Source organism: Centruroides vittatus, unplaced genomic scaffold (assembly GCF_030686945.1).
Source record: "Centruroides vittatus isolate TY-2023 unplaced genomic scaffold, ASM3068694v2 contig_550, whole genome shotgun sequence".
In the NCBI taxonomy this organism is placed as follows: domain Eukaryota; kingdom Metazoa; phylum Arthropoda; class Arachnida; order Scorpiones; family Buthidae; genus Centruroides; species Centruroides vittatus.
Window position 1 is genome coordinate 1 of NW_027122327.1, and position 24,299 is coordinate 24,299.

Consider the following 24,299-nt stretch of genomic DNA (forward strand, 5'->3'; position numbering starts at 1 on the left):
AACAAACAAAAAAGAAACTTAATTTTTTCATTTGGCACTGGAGAGAAATTCATGTAGATTTCATGAAAATAATCTTTTCTAAATACATTTCGCTAAACTTTATACATTAAAATTAACAAATCGCACGGGTTTATCCGCGCGGATCTCTCGTATAATATTGTAAAATCACGGCCGTCGCTGCAAGGTTCGTCTATTTCCATAACGCTATACATTATTGTCCAACACAACTCGCAAGATTTTAATGCGTGGCTACCATAATTTGTTTTTTCGATTCACTGACTAAATCTTTGAATATTACCAAAATACTTTTAAAAATCAGAATGATTTTCCTTTCTTTGACTATGCTAATATATGATACACAAATATTAAAACAAATATACATATATATATTATGTAATCTATATATGTATATTCGGCACTTGGAAAAACTCCTAATTATACTTTGTCGATTAGAGTCCGAGACAAACGGGGGAGACTTTTCCCGTGTTAAAATATCACACGAGTACTCCGATAAATATAAAATTAATTGTGCACTACGATTCTTTTAACATTCGATTAAAATGATATTTTAACAATTAAGTGGTGATTTGTCGTGTAAATCTGGCTGTGAAAAATATTGTTCTATCAAAAAGTCAAAAAACAAATTGAAATCAATTTTCAATTTCTTTTTTTGTAAATTAGAAATGTTTTTATAGCAAACTTATAGAATGTACTGATTTCGAAAATGAACTTCTTACCCATTAATTGGACTCGAATATCTGTACAATGAGAAAAAACTACCAAAAAAGGCAGTTAACGGCTGGGAAACAAATGCCGAATGCAATTTCGAAGATAAGAAGCGACGACGACTTCGAAAAGCTAAGCTCTATACACGATACGCTACGCACGGTAAATCGCATTGTCCTCGAAAGGACCTAATATATAACCGAATTGTACTCGACTTTACAATATACACAATATATGAAATATGACGACGGAAGGATTTTTAATCATTGACTTCGGAAACGTACGTAAGCGGAAAGTAACCAATCTGAAAATAAATAAATAATTTTTTAATAATACAAAATCTTTATTTTAAACCTTTTAATCTTTAAAGTCCTTAATTATAAAGCTATTTGAAATGAACTTGGTGGTCAATGTATTTAATTGTAAGCTTGTATTCCTTTCTTTAATTGTAAGACTAACAAACTAATGAGTACTAAAAATACATTTTTATATACAAGGTGCAGAGTAAATTCCTTATACACTGATTTATATCAGTGTACAAAAGACTTTTGTGAGAAAAATCAAAGGTATGTACAGTACTGTACAACTCAAACAGAATTTTTCAGTGGTAAATGACTCCATAAATTATAAGATTGCTGACTTGTAAAAATATCTAAAATTCATCTGAATACATTTACTTTTCTCTTCACAAAGTCTGACAAACAGATAAGCAATCGTGCAACTTTCTAAGGGATGAAAGACTCAAAATTCCGAACATAAACTAAGCAAACTTTCTTTCCTTCTTTTTCTTCAATGACTTCTTGTTTTAGAAACCTGTACATTAAATTCTAACAAGTTTCATTTGACTTTGTGAAGGGTCAAGTAAATCAGACTCGATTCATCTGAAATTACTCAGATTGTAGTAACTAAACATCATACTGCATAATACAGAACTTACAAAAAAATCCGCGTACATTCGAGAAAAATGTAACGCGAGTTTTTTTTGGAAGAGTTGTAAACGTCCGCCGATAGAAAAAGCTATCGAATAGTTTTGGATCCGACGTCACCCTGATTGTCGGCAATCAGATGGGAAAGTTGAAACATAGGTGTCAGAAAATGCGTTGTCATTGTCGACACGGACAATCACACGATGCCTTTCCCACGACAATCGGATAAAAGCTCGAGTCCCCGGAAGCTCGGGGCGATCACTTGGAAGTTATTCTTGGTACGTGTGTCTCCCATTCCGGTCCCGGCCGAAAACAAAGCGGTAGAAGACATCCGGCTTCCGTGTTACCGCACGATCGTCGTATGCAGTCGTCCGGCAGCAATAGAGGTATAATTTAGGCCCGAAACCTTTGTAAACTCTCTCTCCCGTTCTAGAGGTTAGGCATGCGGCATAGCAATTAGTTGATCGTAGATTCTTTTAAGTTATACGTTAACCGCATTTACTCGTTAAATCCTTTATGTATACTCTTGTATATTAGATTAAGTATATAATAAACTCCTTATTTGTTTATTTTAACCTGTAAACCTGTCTATCATTTGTTTGCGGGACGCCTGTCGACTTGCTCACAAGTCATCCAAAACAACAAGGAGATCGGACCTTGCCGATCCTGTGCAGAGTAAGTGGTCAGCAGGAGTGATCCCTGGCCCCCTGCTTATCTCACAAGATCATAAAAAATTGAATAAGTATCCAGCAGCCATAGTGAGGGTGTAGAAGAGCTACACTTATTTCAAGAGCTGCAGTTTGACCACGGTAACATAATATAGTGTATAATATGAATAGAGCATTTTAGTAAACTTATTTGATTATTTTAACAGCAGATTGACATTTTCGAAACTTATCAATTCTGTTTTCAGATCTGACAAGAAAATTAAAAAGAATAAATAAATTTTAAAAAATTTTAATTTACTTGTTCTTTCTCAAATCTGAGTATTGAATTTGTAAGTTCTGAAAACAAATCTATTAAAATTTTGCTTTCTACATACTTTTTAAACGTTTTCAAATTCTTTGCTGTAAACAAATTTAAAACCTAATGACCGATGTTTGGGTACTTTCAACTATCAGTTCTGATGTTGTAGATCTTAAAACTATAAATGTATTTTACAGAATTAATTTTAAAAATTTATGAAGTGATTGAATGCTTCTAACATTTTCCAATAAAAAGTAGCTACTTATCATTAGATTCTGAATAATTATCAAAATACAGTGGAACCCAGTTTAACTGGAATAAGGAAGATACAGAAAACCTATATAGATGAAAAAATCAAAGAACTAACTTGTAAGTAGTACATTCTTGCCTGAGTATAATGTTGCAGCTGTAGAATACTGTTTTCCCTTGGATAAATGCCTATTTTGAACACCTGCAACTTAACCGAGGAACTGGTAACAAGAATAAATACAGTACATCACAATTACTTCAGTTCAAATTAGTCCTTTGGTTTCCCTATGGAGCGCTAACCCTAATTACTGATTGACCTTGAAAAAGGTCATAAAGAGAAGTTCTACCCCACACAAATGGTCAGAAAACTTATGGTATGTGTACTGTACCAGCTGATAGAAAACAATAAACTGATACTGTATGTAGAAATAACTTGTGTTTTATAGTGTTAATATTGTTGTAAAAGTATATACAAGGTGAGTTTTTTATCTTAAGACAATGAAATATCTTAATTGGATCTCATTATTTTGGAAAAAGGTTTAGACAAAAGTTGTAGGGTTTTGAAGGGGCAATCAAATGTTGACCTTGGATGTAACCTTGACATTGACCTTTGAGGTCATTTGAAGGTCAAGTCTGTTTTTTCAATTGGAATACATATTTTTGACCCCAGCAATGGAAAGAGTGGGAAATTTCACAATCGGATATACCCTTGACCTTAAGGTCTAGGTCAAAAGTCAAGATTATTTTAAGGTTAAAATTAAAAACTTTTTCTAATGGGAAACCATACTTTTTATTACTGGAATAGACAGAGAGGTAAAATTTACATTTTTTGAGACCTTATTACTTTGACCTTTAAAAGCATTCACTACTTTTAGCACTACCCAGGAGTAACGACATGGTTGTAGTAGTTTTCTGCTCCCTTTGAGGTGCTTATTTTCGGTGAGTCTCCGTGCCTCTCCCTTCGGGGTGCTTGTTTTTGAAAAGTCACTTTACTTCTCATTATTGCTTAAGATATTGGTTTTGGGAAAAAATTTTATAACAAATGTTCAAAATGATGCCCTTCCACTTTGATGCATTTGTTGAACCATGCTTCAAATGATCATGCTTGAGATGACCTTCAGAGGTCAAATTTACTCAAGTAAAACAATTACATACCCAGCACCTTTCACACTGTGATAATGCATAAATATCGACAAACAAACGTTTTTGAGCCCCTTCTGGGCTCTGCATCAGGTTCCAAACCATTTCTAGATGGATGTTCGATTGCTGTTAAATATCAGTTCGATCATAGGTTCAAAAAGATTTACAAAAAACCACGTTGCACGTATGCAACAAGTCGGCCTGTCCAAGTATAACGGCTGACTAGAGTATGCTGTGAATTAACTTTTGCCAGGCCAATGACAAAACCATCTCCTCTTTAAAACTTATGCACGTGTTAGTGATGGAGGATTTAAAGATGTGCATAGACTCCAAACCATTTGAGGTGTTCAATGGAGGTGCATCGTGGAGGAGATTTGCCTGGGTGAAGTCTGCTACTATGTCCGGATTGGTTACATAAGTATCGAGGGCCGTGGAGGTTCTCCTGTGACAAATATCTGCTTGATGTTCTTGTATTCTGACGCCCACGGATCGTTTAGTAGAGCCTATATACAGGGTGCATAGGAAAGTCCCTTTAACCAAAAAATTCTTGCAAACGGAGAGAGCTACAGCTATGCAAGTGAGGTAATGCTGTAGTAAAGCGACTATGCCCGACCTAATGCAAACAACAGCAGCGCCACTAGTGGCGAAAATTTGAAAGATAGGCAGTGCAAATCAAAAACGAAAACAGATAGAGCAAACTTTCCAATTAGAAAGTTTTAGAACCTCAATTAATTAGTACAAAACGACACAGTTCACATGGATAAGATAAATTGTCGCCTGTAAACCCAAAAATGTCCAAAAGCAATGCACGCCATTTTGTGTAAACGTTTGAAAGAAATAGTCATAGGTATGGAGAAATATGCACAATTTATTGCATAAAATATGTACTTATGTCAATACAGCTTGATAACAATGGCATGCATCATGAGCAGGGGCGAACTTTTCGAACATACTCGACATTAACTTTTTATCACTGTGTGACAGTTTGCCTTTCCTTTGTTTTTTGTGTGATGTTATTTCCATTATGTAGGACGTTGAAAATAGTAGGGCACCTCCTGAAAGCGAGACGTAGCTGGTGTTTTCTGACAACATTAGCATATAGAGATCTTAAGTACGGGTTGTATGTGATGGAGATTCATTCTATGTCTTTCAACTGGTTATCAGCAGGCTGGTCGAATTCTCGTGCGTTTTCTGAACATATATGTAGATAATGTTGTATCAGTCTATGTATACCTTTGTGAAACTCGTGTTCAGTGGCTAAGTGGTCTATAGATGCTAGTTCGATATCAGGAGCCTGGATGTTAGAATAATGTGTAAAAGCTCTTCTGATTAAGGCTTAAAGGCTGCAGTCTTGTATATAACCGGATCGCAGGACTCAGCAAGAATGTGTGACGATGTAGATCCGAGTTTATGATATACCGAAGTTTGGATGTATATTGATCCAACTGTATAGGAGGTATTGACGACATCATCATTTTTCGGAAAACTGCATCAGATGTAACAACCTTGGTCTATTCTTTTAACAATAACCCCTACAGGTTAACACTGGAAATAGAGCAATCCAACCCTTCCGAAGTACACTTTCTGGATATAAAAATTAAAGCGGAAAGCTCAGGCATCCAAACTTCGGTATATCATAAACCCGGATCTACATCGTCATACATTCCTGCTGGGTCCTCGATCCGGTTACATACAAGACTGCAGCCTTTAAAGCAGGGGTCGCCAAACTTTTTTATCGTCGACCCCCTACAACTTTTCAAAACCTCATATCGACTCCAACCAAACAGTTTATGTTACAAATAAAAAAAGCTCTTACTATTTTAATACATTTCTTTTAATTTTTCATTTTTTACATTTATTGTATATATGTTAATAATAATTTTTGTAACTGACAATCAATGAGACGGATAAGCTTGATGATCCTTAGCAAGATTAGCTATATTCGGTTCAAAATTTGTAAGTTTTAGTCTTTTCATTGACTCCCCCCAATAATGTTATATTGAACCATGGGAGTCGATATCGACCACTTTGGCGACCCCTGCTTTAAAGCCTTAATCAGACGAGCCTTTACACATTCTTCTAACATCCAAGTTCGTGATACTGAACTAGCATCTATAGACTACTTAGCTGCTGAACACGAGTATCACAAAGGTATACATAGGCTGATACAACATTATCAACATATAGAGAGGTTTCAAGGTCGCATGTCAAGTGATAAAACACGCGTTTGCTCCGCCCATTTGCCATTTTTGTGGTAGTTTTCGCTCGCTTAGCTTGCACGTGGTCTGTTGTTTGACGTCTTATAGTTTAAACGTACAAAAATACTGCAGTTTTATTATCATGGATTAAGTTAAAAAAGATTATTTTCTTGCGGGCTATTCTAGCAGTCTAATAGGACGAGATGCAGCTCTATACGGAGAGAAAATTTCGTTATGTCAAGGCGATCCATACGAAGCCAGTTTATCAGACTTCGTTGTAGATCAAGAGTTGTGGCCAAAAGTAGATTTTGGTGACATTATAAACCATTTGGTTTTGACAACAAATTTCTACACCCTATCACAAATGAAAGCTTATAAATCTTTAGAGGCCCATAACTATTTAACAAGTGGCTGGGTTTCTCCTGATATAAAAGTAAAAGTAATGAATAACAGCGAAGTAATATTGCTTGGAAAGATGTTTTCTTTTGTTTGTTTAAACTCATGTTTTTACGTATTTCTTATTTCTTAACTAAGAATTTTTGTCTGAAAGTAAAAAAGTCTAATTAAAAACAGCTGTGGCAATTTTTTTAATTCAAATTGTTCAGTACCTTTATTTTCTAGTTGAAATTAGCATATAATAAGCCTACTTGCTTTTAGTTTTAACGTGTAATGTTTATAAGTTTGCACTAGCTAAAGCCTGAAATTACATTAGTTATTCGTTTATAAATGCACTATACCTAACTAAATTAATATAAGCAAATCAGTAAACTCTTTTAGGTTTTAAAATATAACTTAGTGTTTATTAATGTAAATATTGAAATGAAATGTTTTTGACAAACTCTTGTATTGATGTTCACTTTATTCGTATCGAAATTTTTCCGGTTAATTTTCGAGCGCCATGCAGTTTGCCTTCGTCGTGAAAGCTCCTCAGTTTGGGATCCTTGGTGACAAATAATGCCGGGAATTTTAAAAAATGATGTTCCTTTGTTCTTGAGTGAACTACCATTATACCCAATTACACAACAAATCACCATAGTGATATTCACGATGATAAAAACAACAAAAAAACTCCAGTTAAAGCGCACGTGAACACACACAAAACGTAAACAAGTCAGAAAGAGTCACAAAGATGGCGCTGGACAATTGCGCATGCTCATGACTTCACTCGTGATGTCGACATGAAACCTCTCTATATGTTCAGAAAACACACAAGAATTGGACCAGCCTGTTGATAACCAATCAGAAGACATAGAATAAATCTCCATCACATACAACCCATACTTAAGATCTCTATATGCCAATGTTGCCAGGAAGTGCCAGCTACATCTCGCTTTCAGGAGGTGCCCTACTATTTTCAACATCCTACATAATGGGAAGGACCCTCCTAACCCCAGCAGACGGCCCGGAATCTATAGTGTCCCTTTAAGGGATATAGGTGCGATAGGGACCTGATATATATATATACAGGGTGGGCCAACGAAAACGAAACGGCAGTGTGTTCGTGTTCGTCCAAGCAAATCGCTCGGACAGGTCGACTTTATTCTCGAGGGGACATCTTTTGCAATAAAGTTTTTGCGATTCTGAATACAACAGACAACAAAAAATTTTAAAAACTCATTTATTTTGTATTAACTAAACAAACATTTATTTCGAAAAAAAAATGTTTGTTTAGTTAATATTCAGATTCGCAAAAACTTTATTGCATAAGATGTCTCCTCGAGAATAAAATCGACCTGTCCGAGCGATTTGCTTGGACGAACACGAACACTCTGCCGTTTCGTTTTCGTTGGCCCACCCTGTATATATAGGCTCTACTAAATGATCGTTGGGCATCAGAATACAAGAACATATGGCGGATATTCATCATGGGAGAACTTCCATGGCCCCCGATACTTATGTAACCAATCCGGACATAGTAGCAGACTTCACCCAGGCAAATCTCCACGATGCACCTCCCATTGAACACCTCAAATGGTTAGAGTCTATGCACATCTTTAAATCCTCCATTAACAACACGTGCATAAATTTTAAAGAGAAGATGGTTTTGTCATTGGCCTGGCAAGAGTTAATTCACAGCATACTCTAGTCAGCCAGATGGGCTGACTTGTTGCATATGTGCAACGTGGTTTTTTGTAAATCTTTTCGAACCTATGATCGAACTGATATTTAACAGCAATCGAACATCCATCTAGAAATGGTTTGGAACCTGATGCAGAGCCCAAAAACGTTTGTTTGTCGATATTTATGCATTATCACACTGTAAAAGGTGCTGGGTATGTAATTTTTTCTTTTTTGAAGTAATTCCAGTGTGGTGAGTAGTGAGTTATTTACTCAAGTACTCAAGGTCATGGCTGATTGTGAAACTTCCTGCTCTTTCCATTGGTGAGGTCAAAAATATGTATTCCCATTGAAAAAAGATTTGACCTTCAAGGTTGCATCCAAGGTCACCAATTAATTGCCCCTTCAAAACTCTACAACTTTTGTCTAAACCTTTTTCCAAAATAATGAGATCCAATTAAGATATTTCATTCTCTCAAGATAAACAACTCACCCTGTATACAATAATATACTGTAATGTGCAATAAATAAAATGTAATGTACTGTACATCTAAGCTTTGTTATTTATGTCATTAACAAAATTTCCAGGTTATCCGATTTTTCAGTCATCTGGATTGGGCCTGGTCCTGTTCGAGCCGGATAAACAAGTTTCCACCGCAGTATATTATATTTATTCTTCTTCTACTTCTTAGCGTTATCCCACAGATGTAGGGTCTGCTATTTGGATCTTCAAACGCCACTTTGTTCGATCAAGTGCATCATCTGTGTTCAGGTGCAGAGCCCTTAGGTCTGCATTGATAGCATCTTGCCATCGTTGCTTCAGTCTTCCACGTGGCCTTTGCTGTTCACCTCTAGGTGGTAGGCAGTGTTGGCAACTGTATCCAGGCTTGATTGTCGGACAAACCAGCGTAGGCATCTCTCTCTCATTTTTGCCTCAATGGGTGCGATGCCAAATTGTTGGCATATCATGTCATTGGTGATACGGTCGAGGAGGGAAACACCAAGCATCTTGTGAGCCATGCACATCTCTGTTCCATGGAGATGCCGTTCGGCTGCTCTCATTGATGGCCAACATTCAGAACCATAGAGAGTGATGGGTCGTATTACAGTCCGGTAGATTTTCAATTTTAGGTACAAGGGCATCTTTTTGTCGCAGAGAACACCGGCGACTTCTCTCCAATGTAGCCATGCCACATTCACCCTCGCTTGTACCTCGTCGTCAATGCCTCCGTCATTCTGTAGGATTGAGCCAAGGTAGCAAAAAGTGTGTTTTATATAAGTTATCATTGTTGACCTGGATCGTGCCCACATTTGGGAATGTTTCTAGATATTCAGACTTTTTGGTGTTAAGGCGCAAGCTTAAGCAACTCAGATGGTCACTCCAGACCTACACCTGGCACTGTGGCTCTTCTCGATTGGTGGTTGCAAGCACGACGTCGTCAGCATAAAGCAGCATCCAAGGCACATCGTTCTGTATATTCTTTGTGTATATTATATTTATATTGTATTAATAATCACAAAAATAATTATTAATAAAATGTTCTTTCTATATGACTAAAATCAACTTTCAGATGAGATAAATTTGCTCTTTCAATGAATTTTGTCTATCAGATGTTGAAAAAGACATGTAACTGTTTGAAAAGATGTCTACATTAAGTAATTTTTGAACTGATTAAGCATTTAGATTTTATTATTATTTTTTTGGTTTTGTTTTGTTAAATAACTTGAATCATGTCATCATATAACAGAATTTGCTTAAGCATACCAAAATTTTTTCACCAATTTATGGAAGTTCAAAAATTGGATTATATAATCATTTGAAATAAATATATATTTTTTTCTATCTCATTCCTATTGAATATGGACATGTAAATAATTTATGTATTTAAAATTTATATATATGATGCATAATACAGAAAAAAATCAGTTACAAAGTTGTAAAGCTTGACTGATTTAGCATGAAAGGACACTAAGTGTACATAAATAGGTAAATATAGAGCATAAAATGCTAATGTGTACAGTACATCAAGCACACACAGAAAAATGTGCTATCTTTGGGTGTTTATTTATAATGTGTATTATTTTTCTTAATTTCCTATGTCTTCATGCTACATTCATTATACTGCATGTCATATTTGTGCATTACTCAAACATCAGTGTATAAGGTCTTTAACGTGCATCCTGTATATAACTATTCTTTACAACATATTTAGACAGAAGGAATTAAATTTTGTGATAGTTATAACTATTATTATTAAAATTACAAATCTATTATGATTTGTAATTTTATGTAATATGATTTATAATATTATGATATAATATTATAATATTATTTATAATAATATTATGTAATATGATTTGTAACTATTCAAAATATTTAAATATTGTATGCTTTAACTATAAATACATAAAAGAATTGTACCTTTTCTCCTATTTGTCCTTTCCACCAACCCTTTTTCCCACCTGCTTTGCTTAAAATGGTCACTCGATCACCTTTCTTTAAAGCTAACATATTTGGAGTTTCAGGAGAAAAATTGTATATGGCTGTAGCATAACCCAAAGGCTCTGAAATTAAAAATTTATGATTTTAAATTATACAATTAAAAGAAATGTAACTTAAAAAAACTACGAATTTGGTAGGATTTTTAAATTCCCCAATTTTATTTTGACCAGAACATTTAGAGGGGGGGAAAAACAAAAATGGTTTGGATTTGTGAGAATGCACTGTATTTTGAAATAGAGCTGGATCACTTTTGGAATATAATAATACTAATTTTAAGTATTTAAATTATGGAATTTGGCCTAAAGTAATTTAACTAATTATAATTAGCTTCAAAAAGATGAGAAATAATGCGTAATTGTGGAAACAAAATTAAACTTATTTGGGAATATTTTCATTCTTTTATAAGAACATCATTGGCTGTTGAAAATTATTAAATTATCAAAATTACAATGAACACATTTGAAAGAGAAAAAATTATCTAGTGCTCTTGATGACATTCTTATAAAAGAATGAAATTTTTTCTGAATAAAACTTAATTTGGTTTCCAGAATTTGCCATTTTTTCTCAAGTTCAAATGTTACTTTTGCTAAAATTAGCTTCATTCTAGTCTGAAAATAATCCAGCTTTTGGACATATAATTATTTATCCAATGCTGATGTTAACATCAACATTTGTATTCACCATCCAGGATCAAAATCGGAATCACAAGTTAACCGATTAGCATTTGTTTTAAATATGTGAATATTTGTTTGGTTAACTTTTGACTCTGGCTGTTGATTTTGGTGTATGAGTACAGACACAAACTCTCAATCTCTTATATTCAGCTTAAGCTACTAATAAATAAATAAATACTATACAGAGAATTAACACTAACTATTAATTTTTTAATGCAGAAAGAAAGTAAAATCTTTAAATTCTTACCTACATTATTGGAAACAATCATTTTAAATGGATAAGATAATTTACTATTTAGACCATGGAAGCTATCAGCCGAACTATTTTCTTCATACCATTTTATTAATTACTTTAAAAAATTTTTTTTTAAATATTAAGATTTTATAGAAACTGGAATATTTTATTTAAAACTAAATAAACGTTTTAACTTACAACAACACTTTTGAAATACTTTGATTCTGATAAATAATACAGCTGGCCACCTTCTCTTGTGTATACTTTCATACGCTTTACATTGTTATCGTAACTAAAAATTATAATACTTAAATCAATAAAAGTACATATGTATAATTAAAATATGCATAAAATGTTTAACATTACTGTTTCCAATATAGTATAATAACAGTTATGTATTAACGCAGCTTAATAATATAACAGTTTTTATTTTGTTGTTATATTACCAAGCCATTACACATATATATTATGTGAATATACACTAGTGAATCAGATAAAACTAGGATTAACTGGCTAATGCTAACTTTATTTAAGCCTCTCCATTAAAGCAAGTAACTAGGGTTTGTCGGTTTTTAAAACCTGGTTTTTTGAAGAAATTTATATAATTTGAAAACCGGGGTTTCCTAACAAAAAACTGGTTTTTGAGCCTAAACTTTAACATATAAATTAATTAATTATTTGATTAAAAACATCAACATTTGGACACAAAATTCTCTCTGACATAAAATGGGAATATTGTTAAATACTAAGTTTCATAAAACTAACTACAAAAACAAAAAATTCCCCTATGCCTAAAAAGCATCCAATTCTCCCTACAATATGGAGAAATCTTTCAATTATGGAAAAACGATAGAAAGATTTGTACACTTAAAAGAATGCCTTGTTTTAGCTTTGAATGGCATCGGAGCTTTTCCTACGAGAAACAAAGCAGAGTATTGTAAAATTGTAGAGTTCCTTAAAGTTTAAGGACCGATACGTTTAGTAGCCGATGCCTTAGGACGACAAACTTTTTGCATCTTGTCGTCCTATTTATTAACAAGTAAAAGCATGTTTGAATTTCTGTTATGTGAATTGAAAAATTTGAAAACTGAAATTAGTTCCAAGTTGTTACATGCCATAGAGGTACAAATTCAAGAGAGAAGACAAACAGGATTAGTAACACTTCTCCTTTATTTACAAAATCCACAGAACGTTTGGACAAAGTCGTCTAGCATATTTCTTCCACTAGCTGCAAAATCTGATATTGTTAAGTTATCTGGACAAATATTATCGAGATTATATCCAAATTATTCTACAGAAGATGATTGCGATGATGAAAAAGTGGAGAAGAAGAAAATTAACCCAAAGCTTTAAAAAATGCTATGGAAAAATCAACTCCTAAATTCCTCCAAGAACCTGAAGTGACTTCGTCCAGCCCTAAGACACTAAAAAAGAAGTTTTTAGTATTAGAGGGTACAAACAGAAGAATGAAAAAGTTAGATTTATTATTTAATGCTTTAAAGACGATTAAACCCAGCTCGGTAGCAAGTGAGAGAGTTTTTTCTATTTCTGGCAATTTTGTGTGCAAAATAAGGACACGATTCAGCAATAGATCTGTAGACATTCTTTGCATTCTAAAATCATATTTTCTTGGGAAAAATAAGAAATAAATTAATATTTTGTAGGCATTCATTGTTATTAGTTTTTCTTTATGGTTTTCTATGGAGTAAATTTTATAGTTTAATGTGATAATCTAGCATTTCCTTTTTTGTTTTGTGTAGACACTGGTCGGTTTTTATTGTTTGTTATATTTTATAAATATTAAATAAATTAAAAAGTTTTAAAATAAGTTGCAAACATTCCTTATTTCCATTTTGGGGAGTGGTGAAGATTCGAAAACCAGTTAAAACCGGTTTCGTAGAAAAGTTGAGATTAGAAAACCAGTTTTTTAAAGAGTCGGTTTTTTGTATAAAGCCTACAAGTACAATCTATTCATTTCGAATTTTATGTGTATAATGCTTTAGTCAAGTCACAAGTGTATAAGGCTGAGATTTTCCAAAAATGGATGGATGAAGCAGAGGAAAAGTTAACCTAAAATTTGTGCTTTACCGAGATCAGAGCTTCTTAAGATAGGGACCACGGGATGGATTCAAGCAAACAAAAATGACATTTTCATTAAATAAAATAACTTATGTGAGTGTAATGTGATATTATTATTATAAGGTATGAAAAAAATTGAAAATAAAAAGTACTATACAGAGAAAAATTTAAACAAGTTTACTCAATGGTCACAGGGTTTACTGTACACAAGAAACCACGATTTATATCTATTGTTTTTTTAGAGCTGTGGCCGCCCGACCGCAGCGCAAAAAAGTTTAAAAATCACTGATCTAGATAGTGTACAGTTTTCTTCTTTGCTTCATCCAACCTTTTTGAATAATCTCAGCTTTATCTGCTTGTGACAAAGAAAGTTCAAAATGTATAGATTGGTACTTGCTTTAACCAAAATACTTTGATAAAGCTAACATTATCTAGCTAATCCCAGCTTTATTCAATTCATAGGCTTTTAGCTGTAACCATATATTTTAAAACATTTTATATGCAAAACATTTAATTTATTTATAATATATTCTATATTAATATCAGTTATCATAAAATTTACTTTGCTAAACAAATCTGTTGTCACCCTAACACACATGCACCAATGAAACTTCCAATAACTGTTGATTGTTATTTTACTGCAAATATACCCATGTATTCTAAGATACATCCATCTCTAGTTCAGACAAGTAGAAAAATGTGTAAAAAGTTTTAGAATCTGTTTAATATATTATATTTAATTTTATTACAAAACTAAAATGTAATTTTTCTATGATGTAGAGAATAAATATAAAAAATACAAAATGTTCAATCACTTTCAAGCTTAATAATTTGTCATTTTTGTGTTTCTTAAGATGAGTCATTAAGCTCAAAAGTGCATAAACTTCATTTTTTGTATTTATTACCCATTAAAAGTAACACTTTCTTCTTAAATTACATTTGTTATATTTAAATTACTTTTATAGAAAGTTTTGTTTGTTTACATCTACTTTTATTTCTATCAAAACAGAAGACATGTTCAATAACTCCTGCCAAAATATTAGCAATGTAACTCTAAAAATTCTGTTTTGAGATAATTGTTTTCATAGTTTTTATCAAAGGTTCAATATTTCCTTCCTATTCAACTATTTGAGTTATCCAATTGATTGTTTTGCTTGTAGCTAGAGCACTTTTTATGCAAAAGTGTTCTAGCAGATTAGTCTTCCTTATCTTTCAAGTTAGTACATCATTTTTAAATTTTATTATTGCTGTAACTAATGTCAATAAAGCATAAAAATTTGAAGTTTTGACCATTTTGTGGTGGAATATTGACACTACACATACATTTTACTATAAACGATTGAAAGTCTCACGGTGCATATAATTCAAAATAGACGCTTTCAGAATTACATCACTAATGTCTCCTGCTGCTCAGCAGGAGACACATTAATCAGTTTTAAATGATAAAATACATATATGTAACTGTCATTATACAAAATTTCTAACTCTATAAACTATGAAATTGACTATAATTTAAGTTAAATTGAAATCAGAAAAATACAGAATTTAGTATTTAGACAAATGACTGATTAAATATGTTACTCAAAAATTATTTGGTTTCAACAATTTTTTCTAAATTTTATATATACATAATTTTGAAAAATTTTAAGAAAAATTAAGTTAACTAACTTGTTTTTCACTTAATAAAAAAAGTAAATTGAAATAATGTATTAATCTAATAGGAATGCAATACTTACTTAAGACTAATTACATATGCTCCATTTTGTTTAGGACTTATTCTAAGCAAAAATGTTCCAGTTGGAAGTTTTTCTATTTTAGCAGTGGCAGTATCACGGTCCATTGTTCCCGAAAACCTGTTAGAGAACATTTATTTAGCAAATTATTTAGAAAATTTTAATAACTTTATTTATATATATATATAGTTAAATGAAAAAACTAATGAATGATAAAAATCATATACTCTGAATTGCTTGAAAATGTATTCTTTAATTATGCAAAATAAATTTTAAAATTTAGTAATTAAGTTATTAAAAAAAATACATTAAAATAAAATAAATGCAGAAACAAAATTCTAGGACTATATGAACATAATTTAACTATATACAGTATCTAAATTAATTAAGTTTTTAAACATGTATAGAATATAAACTTGTAATAAAACTAAATTATAAATTAATTTTTACAAATAAAGTTTCCGTCGTATAAGATTTAATTTATAATATTGGAAAAGTTATAAATTGGTCAAAGAAACTGCAGCGAGAACCAGGAGAAGTGAAAGTGTTAAATGATCATTGCATATGACTTCCAATAAGTCCTCTTGTCTTACTGTGTATCACAGAGACAGGCAGTTAACACTAGGTACTATTGCCACTTCCTTGATCGTCGTCTTCATCTAGCAATTTGTTTCAAAAAGCCACAGTTACCAAAACACATCCGGTTGTCTTGCATGACAATGTGTGCAGCCATTTATTGCAAAGTGAGGACATTGCTAAGCAATCCTCACTTGTGCAAAAAATGACTAGTGGAGAATACCAGAACACCTATCTTACTTACCTGATAGGACTGTGACCTTTTCCTAAAAATTAAAAATTTCTTAGAAGCAAGCACTTTTTCTGAGACATTAACAGCAGTTTGTAGGACTTGGCCCATGTTTCATCAACTGCAATAATCCAACAAAAATGTTCTGGATAAATTTAAGGAATTTCTATTTATTGCCATTTCTGCAAGTCATTCAGAGCATAAGACATCCAATTTGCAAGGTAGGCACTTTCCCATTTTCATTGTCAAGATGTGGCAAACACTGGAAACTGCAATGCATACTTTGGCACACTTATTTTTTGGAAACTCCATTAATTAATAATCATTCTCCCATAACCTCTAAATGTTTTTCACATGTCTGATGCATTGATCAGATGGCCATCACTATGCACAATCTTGGCATTCTCCCATATTTCCCACACTACCAATAATAGTTTACCTATTGGGAGGTTCTAGACTACAACTAAACAATCAAATCTTGCATCTAGTGATTATCATCTGTTTGGAATTTTGAAGAAACACACCTTCAAGAAGAAGTTCTCATCAGACGATGAAGCAGCCAATTTGACAGAAGTGTTTCATGTTTGACCCAGAATTCTACGCACAAGATATACACCATCTTCCATAGCATTGAGGCAAATACCTCAATTTACATATTGAATATATGGGAATATAGTATGCATACATTATGCTACAACAGTGTCAAAGCAGCAGAATCATAGTTTCATAGTAGTCCTCAATCAAAACTTACTTCATAAATACATCAAATTAGAATACACTATATATCATTCGGAATATATACACGACCTTTCAAAACGAATGCTACCATTTTAAATTATTTTAATTCTCTTAATTATTATCTAAGAATGTTAAAATGTTCATTAAAACATTGGAAAACTGTTCAGGTTTCACATTTGCCTATTACAACTTCTCAATGTGTGCAACTCATGTCACATAGCATACATCTGACCAACATTCAAATTCTTCCTACACTTGCTACAGCATGTCTGTCACCACTCATTCCTCAGCAGCCACAACTCTACAGCTCCTACAGACTACTCATGTTGCATAATGATGAATGATTCTGACTTGTGAACTGCAGAACACAAAATGTCTTCTTAGTTGTAGAATTTCCATTTTTGTTTATGGTGCTTCTTAGAGGAAGTAGACAACAGAACATTTGAATGTAAATGGAAGACGAAACTCGGATAGTTACTCTATTGACTGGTGTATAGTGCATACTTCTCCGACGATAATTAACATAATTATAGCCCCGAAGGAAAGGTCTGGTCGTCAAAGGGTGTTCTGTAACACGTGATATGAAATAAAGCGGGTTTCAAAAATATTTTGGACAGATAGCGTCTTCTTTGATTAAATAATTATAGCAATTTAAGATAATAATTCATTTTAAAAAACCCTGTATTAATTTCATCCTTTTTATAACAAATTCATTAAAAATATTCATTTAAAAACAAAAACTTTTTCCCTATTTACATTTTTATTTTTCTAAAACATACATTTTATTCAATTCATATTTATATATCAAATTAAAATATATTGAATCAAACTGTCTACAATAATTCAAAATATTCTAGTGAAATATTTTGAATTATTGTAGACAATTATAGTAGTAATTCTAGAATAGTAGAATAGTTATAGTAGTAGTTTTACTTATGTTAAAACCTACCATGGATATTCTTCTAAATTTAAATTAACGTAGCCTTCGTGCGGATTTATATGATGGGGCACAGGATTACTCTTCCATGTAGGATATGGATCTTCATAAGAAGAACGTTTTGGATCCTAAAAAAAGTTATTATTTAAAAAATTTCAAGTGTATAGTGAAGTGTTATAAGGCATACAGTGTATTTGTGTAACATTATGCATGTAGTGAGGGTTATGCATTAAAACTTCTATTAAATGTTATAATACATAATGAGGTATAATACAGGGGTGGCCAGACTTTTTAGAACTTGAACCATATACTGAAAACAGAATTTGCATATACATATATACATATTTTTCCACAGCTAAAAACAAATTTGGTCAGTTTTTATATAGTAAAATAAACAGTACTAACACAATTTTGAAAAAATCACATTTATTAATTAACTTGCGTGACAATAAAAAAATCACATTGTATCATAAAGCTTTAAAAGATTGCACCACTATTAAAAATAATAACAATAAATCGACTAACGCAAAAAAAAAATACAAAACGAAATCATTTAATATTTACTCTTTACTAGTTGAAGGATGAATTTGTAAATTGGAAACTAATTTTAAATAATTTGATGTGTAATTTGTAACTGCACTTCTGAGCAATTCATTTAAATGGGAATTGGTAAGCTGCGAACGAAATTTCGATTTAATAAATTTCCTATTAGAATATAAAGATTCAACTTCATACGTTGACCCAAATAATGATAACAGTCGACACGCTGCATTTTTTAAATGGCCATATTTTTGTGTGGGTACAGTGTTTCAAAACTCGTTAATTGATTTTTCAGATTTGTAAACCATTTGTAGGCCCGCATCCTCTTGCATTTCAATCAATTCCATTTCTTCTATAGCTGTTTCCGGAAGTATTTGTTTTATAAGTGGAAGCCGTTGTTGACTACGTCACGTTGGAATGGATTTAATAGAAATGTAATAGATGGTTTAAGTTCTTCTAGATCAGCAAATCTCTCTTCAAAATTGTCAAACACAGATTTTAATTTGTTTTTGTAATTATTAATTGCATTAAATGAAACATTAAATGTTTCAGCATGAGCTTTTAGACGTGGAAAATGATTAAAAATTTTAGCAGTAATATCCCTTTCAAATAATTTTAATTTATTTTTAAAACTAAAAATATTTTTATTTTTATCTTGCAACGATACATTTAAATTTTCAAATGTTCCATAATATCATAAAAGAACATTAGGTCCCGAATCCAATCGCTATCTTTCAGTTGTGGGTATGATTGTTTTTTGTATCCAAAAATTCAGATATGGGTTCTATCAATGCAACAAATTTATATAAAACATCGTACGTAGACAACCACCTTACTACGCAATACAAAGATAAATCTGTTATTGGTTCAGTTAAATTACAGTCTTCAATAAAATTTTGAAATTGACGATGGTTTTTTGCATTTGTGCGAATATAATTTACACTTTTTAATGCTGGTGTAAATACATGCTCAAAATTTAAGTGTTTTGCAATTAAATGTTTGCGACGTAAAATGCAACGAATAGGGATAAAGTCCGGAATGGTTTCATCTTTTTTTAAAAGACCAATTAAACCTGCAGCTCCATCTGCAGCAACACTAACTAACTTATTTTTTGGGACTGTTTTAAGATCATCATCAAGTGCTTTTTTTTTTATATCAACACTGCGTGTAGTATTTTCAAGAGAAATCGTGTCTAACAATTCTTCTCGCGCTATACAGTCATTCGAAACGAATCAAATAAAAATTGCCAGCTGCGGTAGATCAGTTACATCGGTAGATTCGTCCAGGGCTAAACTAAACGCAACGCAATTATTTATGTCGTTACGCAATCGTTCCAATAAATCTAAGTTTATTGCCGAAATACGACGTTCAATTGTATGCCGTGTGGTAGGAATGTTCTCACTCGAATTTAAAAGTTTCGTGTTATTAGGATCTAAGATCTTAATGATATCAAGAATATTTTTCTTAAGAAAATCTTCCATATATGGACGTTTATCACATTATAAAACTAACTAAGCCTAATGATTTTGCTTCTTCCGTAAATCTGGTCATTAAATTAATTTGACTGTTTAATGACAATTTTAAAGATTTAATCTTCTTAGAGCTAAGTTCCGATTTTTCTGGAAATCGAGCCGAAAAATCCGAACGTAATTTATCGTGGCGACGCTTTAAATTTCCCACTTTAAAATCATTTGTAGTTACTTTACATACGAGGCAAAAAGCTTTATCATCATGTTGAATAAATGCATAATTTTCCTCCCAGTCGTCATTAAAATTTCTTTTTTCATCGATGTATTTTCACTTTTTTTTTTTTTTTAATTTTCACAGGCCATGTTAAAAGGTATTCTAAAATAAAAATTTAAAAACAAGTTCATTTGTTTACTTAATAAATCAGCAGAAATATTACCTTTTTGTCAAAAATGTTCGTTTTCGAGTAATATTAACACAACTAACTATACTAACTATAGAGACAGAGCATTAACTCGATTTCAGCGCCACTGCAGAATCAGAATTGGGATAGAAGTTCACAAATAAATATGAGGCAACATAGATTAAAAATAATATTATTAAATTTTACATGCTATTTTAACGGAAACTTTTTAAATCAAATATAAACATTTCCGATTCATATATGCAATTCATTTAAATATTTATAAAAAAAAACAACACTTTAGCTATTACTTCATTTTATACTATGTTTTATAATACAATATAATTTTTTTAAATAATAAATAAATTATAATTGCTGTATTAAGTAGCATAATCTAAATTTAAAAACCAAAAAATGCTAAAACGTTTCCTAGTTTCAATTGTCAATAAGGAAATATAAATTTCAAAACTATTAACGTTATAGAAATTGTTATTCATTATCTATTCATTTTTAATGTTGATTTGGATAAATAAGCATTATAATTATTTTTTCTATTAATGTTTTTACGTATTATGTTATTTAATAAATATTACATTTATCTTTTAATAAATAATGTATAACGTTGCCATATTTTGACTTTTTTAATTCAAACAATATATTATTTATTTTATATTATCCAAGAATCATACATAAAAAATAATAAAAGCAAAGTTAAAATAAAAACAAATTTGGTATAAATTTAAGCATCTTGCAGTGAGCCACAAGTATACTTAAAAAGAGCCGCATGTGGCTCAAGAGCCACAGTTTGTCCACCGTGGGTATAATAAATATAATATATATATGTAGTTAATTATTTACATAAATTTTATTAAAAACATGTATATAAGATATGATGCTTATCCATGCCAGTAAGGTCTATGGAGGGAAATGAAGCTAAGACCCACATTCTGTAGAGATATTTATCATGGTAGTAAGCAGATCTAAGTTTGATACCTGCTCGGACGTCTCCCGGGTTAACAAGGTCTACATTTGTGGGTTAGGCAGAGGCTCACGTTCGAAAAATATGCCACGGTCTCCCTTGGTTATCGGTGGCGAAAGCAGTGCCGGCCCAAGCATGGCTACTGCAATGCCCTCAACAGATGTGAAGAACCAACCCAGCCTTGGTGTTTCTGTGGCGATGCATCCACAGACCACAAAAATTGGAAAACCACGCCAACGGATGAAATGGACAGTAGAAATGAACGAGTTTATCATCAGTACTTACTACACCATCACAAAACTCGAAGCAAACATGACAGCATACAGACAACTACTACACCATAGATTCACAACTACACAACAGTATCCTCATCTCACTGTCACCGAACAAAGGGTTGTTGATCAAAAAAGAACAATTATACACAACAACCTTATTCCACAAACAACACTTGAACTTATCAAACAACAGGTTGCTGATCAAATACATCAACAGACAGAAACATCTAACATTAATGAAGATCATGTAACCTGTCAGGATAATCCAGCAACAAGCATTGATAATAACACACATACAACAATTACCACTAATGATACTACAGACACTTTTTCATCCATCACTGATAACATAGACATGGATTTAGTTAATACGCTCTCACTTATATTTCAGGAAAAACTCACTAAATATACAGGCACAGATCCCACACAAAGACCACAAATACCAAAAATGTCAAAGGTAGTAGGATAACACTAAATTAAGTAAACACTCACTTACTACCAAACTACATTCATTCAATTTCTACACTCTCAGACATTCATACATTACAGTATGCTGGGGCAGTCACAGTAGTGAGACACCATGGACTGAAAATACAATCTTGGACAGATACACACAAAACACAGTTCTATCAGAAGCCTGCCTGGCAGAGAAAAATAGAATCACAAATAAACTGACATTAGACAGCAATTAGGCAGGCTGACACAATACACTAAAAACAACATAACACCCAAAAACTCAAAAACATTTTCAAGAAAATCAAAACATACAAAACATAAACATTACAACACACACATTACAGAATACATTGATACACTAAAACAAAAACACGCAGCCAAAGCACGTAGACTTGAACAATACAATACAAAAAAACAAGAAATTATTTACAAACAATAATGAATTTTTTTACAGACAAATAAGTAACAAAACAAACACTGATATGCAGCACAGTGGCACACCAACAGAAAAACTCACAACATATTGGTCTTCCATTTGGTCCAGTAATGTCACACACAACTGCTGATGAAAGCTGGATCAAGGAGGAGAACAAAATCTTGCACAACATACCAACTATGCCTTGCGCTAAAATATATGCACATGACATCGAATACGCTGTTAACAGAACACACAACTGGAAAACACCTCGTGTAGACAACATTCACAATTTCTGGTACAAAAAGTTTTCATCCCTGCACCAGGAACTAGATAAATATCTAACACACATCATCATCAATCCACAAGACATGCCAAAATTTCTTACTCAGGGCATCACCTACATTAAACCTAAAAACAACAATACCACAGACCCCACACAATACAGACTAATTACATGTCTTCCAACACACTACAAATTATTGACATCCTGGTTCGACAACAAAACATACAAACATGTTGAAGAACACAACATTCTTACGGAACAACAAAAAAGTTGCCGTAGAAATCACAGAAAGAACAGTTACTCATAGATTCAGTCATTCTATGGCAAGAACACAAACAACACAGAAACATACACATGGCAAATATAGACTACAGAAAAACATTCGACAATGTTCCACACAGTTGGCTGCTACATATTCTATACATATACAAAATACACACATTGTTTTCTCCAAAAACACTACATCTCAAGATAATACTTCCATACAAACAAATCAAACATTCATTAGGCGAGGAATTTTTCAAGGAGATTCCTTGAGTTGTCTCTGGTTCTGCTTAGCCCTGAAACCATTATCTAACACGTTAAACAACACGCAATATGGTTACAATATCAGACATGGAAAAACAACATAATTCCAACGGGACGTGGCCCTGGGGCCCACGTCCCGTAGGAAGAACCCCCTTGGATCACCAAAAAACCAAAAATAGAAATAATATAAATATGAACGTTGCACCGGACCTTGCTCCAGTCCGTTTCACGCGCGTCCATTCATTTATTCTTACACACACACACAATCGCACGCTTCCTGCACTTCCCAATCAATTTTTCTGCTTTATAACTATGTAATCCCTTTCCAACCCCCGTGAAATCCCCATTTTTATTGTGAAATTCGTCATTTAGCCTTCAACAATGCAAACGACAATGTATTTCGTAACAACGATAACAATTGCTTAACGACAATAAAAGATAACCGTATTAAATTTTCCATTCGACATAAATGTGTGTATTTTTTCATTTTACGTGGCCAAATTATGCAAAAATGATTATCGTCCACTTAATTCTCTCGAACCTTACTCTATTCGTCACATCTAAGTACTGAAATCTTATATAAATTCCTTTATATAGCAGTGTAGCCCCGAAATTCGTATATACATTTTTCGCATAACACACAAGGCATTTCTAATTCAATTGTGGGGAACGTCACTCTCCACATCTTAACAGTCGTAACGAACCCCAGGTGGTAAGAGTTATTACTTCCTGGAACGGGACCGGACTCACCCTGTGGGACCTTTTGGTCAGCCAGTTGCCTTTTGTTAGCCACATCGTCGAGTCATGTAACTGTTACGCGAGCAGAAAATAAACGTAGTTTTGTTACTGTTCGTCTCATTCGTTTTTAATCGCGCGGAGTGACGAGAAGCAAAATTAATAGCAGTAAAAACACTACATTGGTGACCCGAACCCGGACTAATAACGTAATTCAACTAAGAAAACTACCGAATCCACCCATTGGA

The 24,299-nt window shown here is 32.6% G+C and overlaps 1 long non-coding RNA gene across 1 annotated transcript; it reads right to left on the bottom strand.

Moving 5' to 3' along the window:
* Positions 1-83: 83 nt before the first annotated feature.
* Positions 84-18,090, bottom strand: LOC136978798 (uncharacterized). Its single transcript, XR_010881290.1, has 6 exons — positions 17,980-18,090; positions 15,491-15,607; positions 11,874-11,967; positions 11,688-11,790; positions 10,686-10,828; positions 84-1,030 (listed from the first exon to the last, which is right to left on the bottom strand). It is a non-coding gene; the product is annotated as an uncharacterized lncRNA (long non-coding RNA).
* Between the last annotated feature and the right edge of the window lie 6,209 nt (positions 18,091-24,299).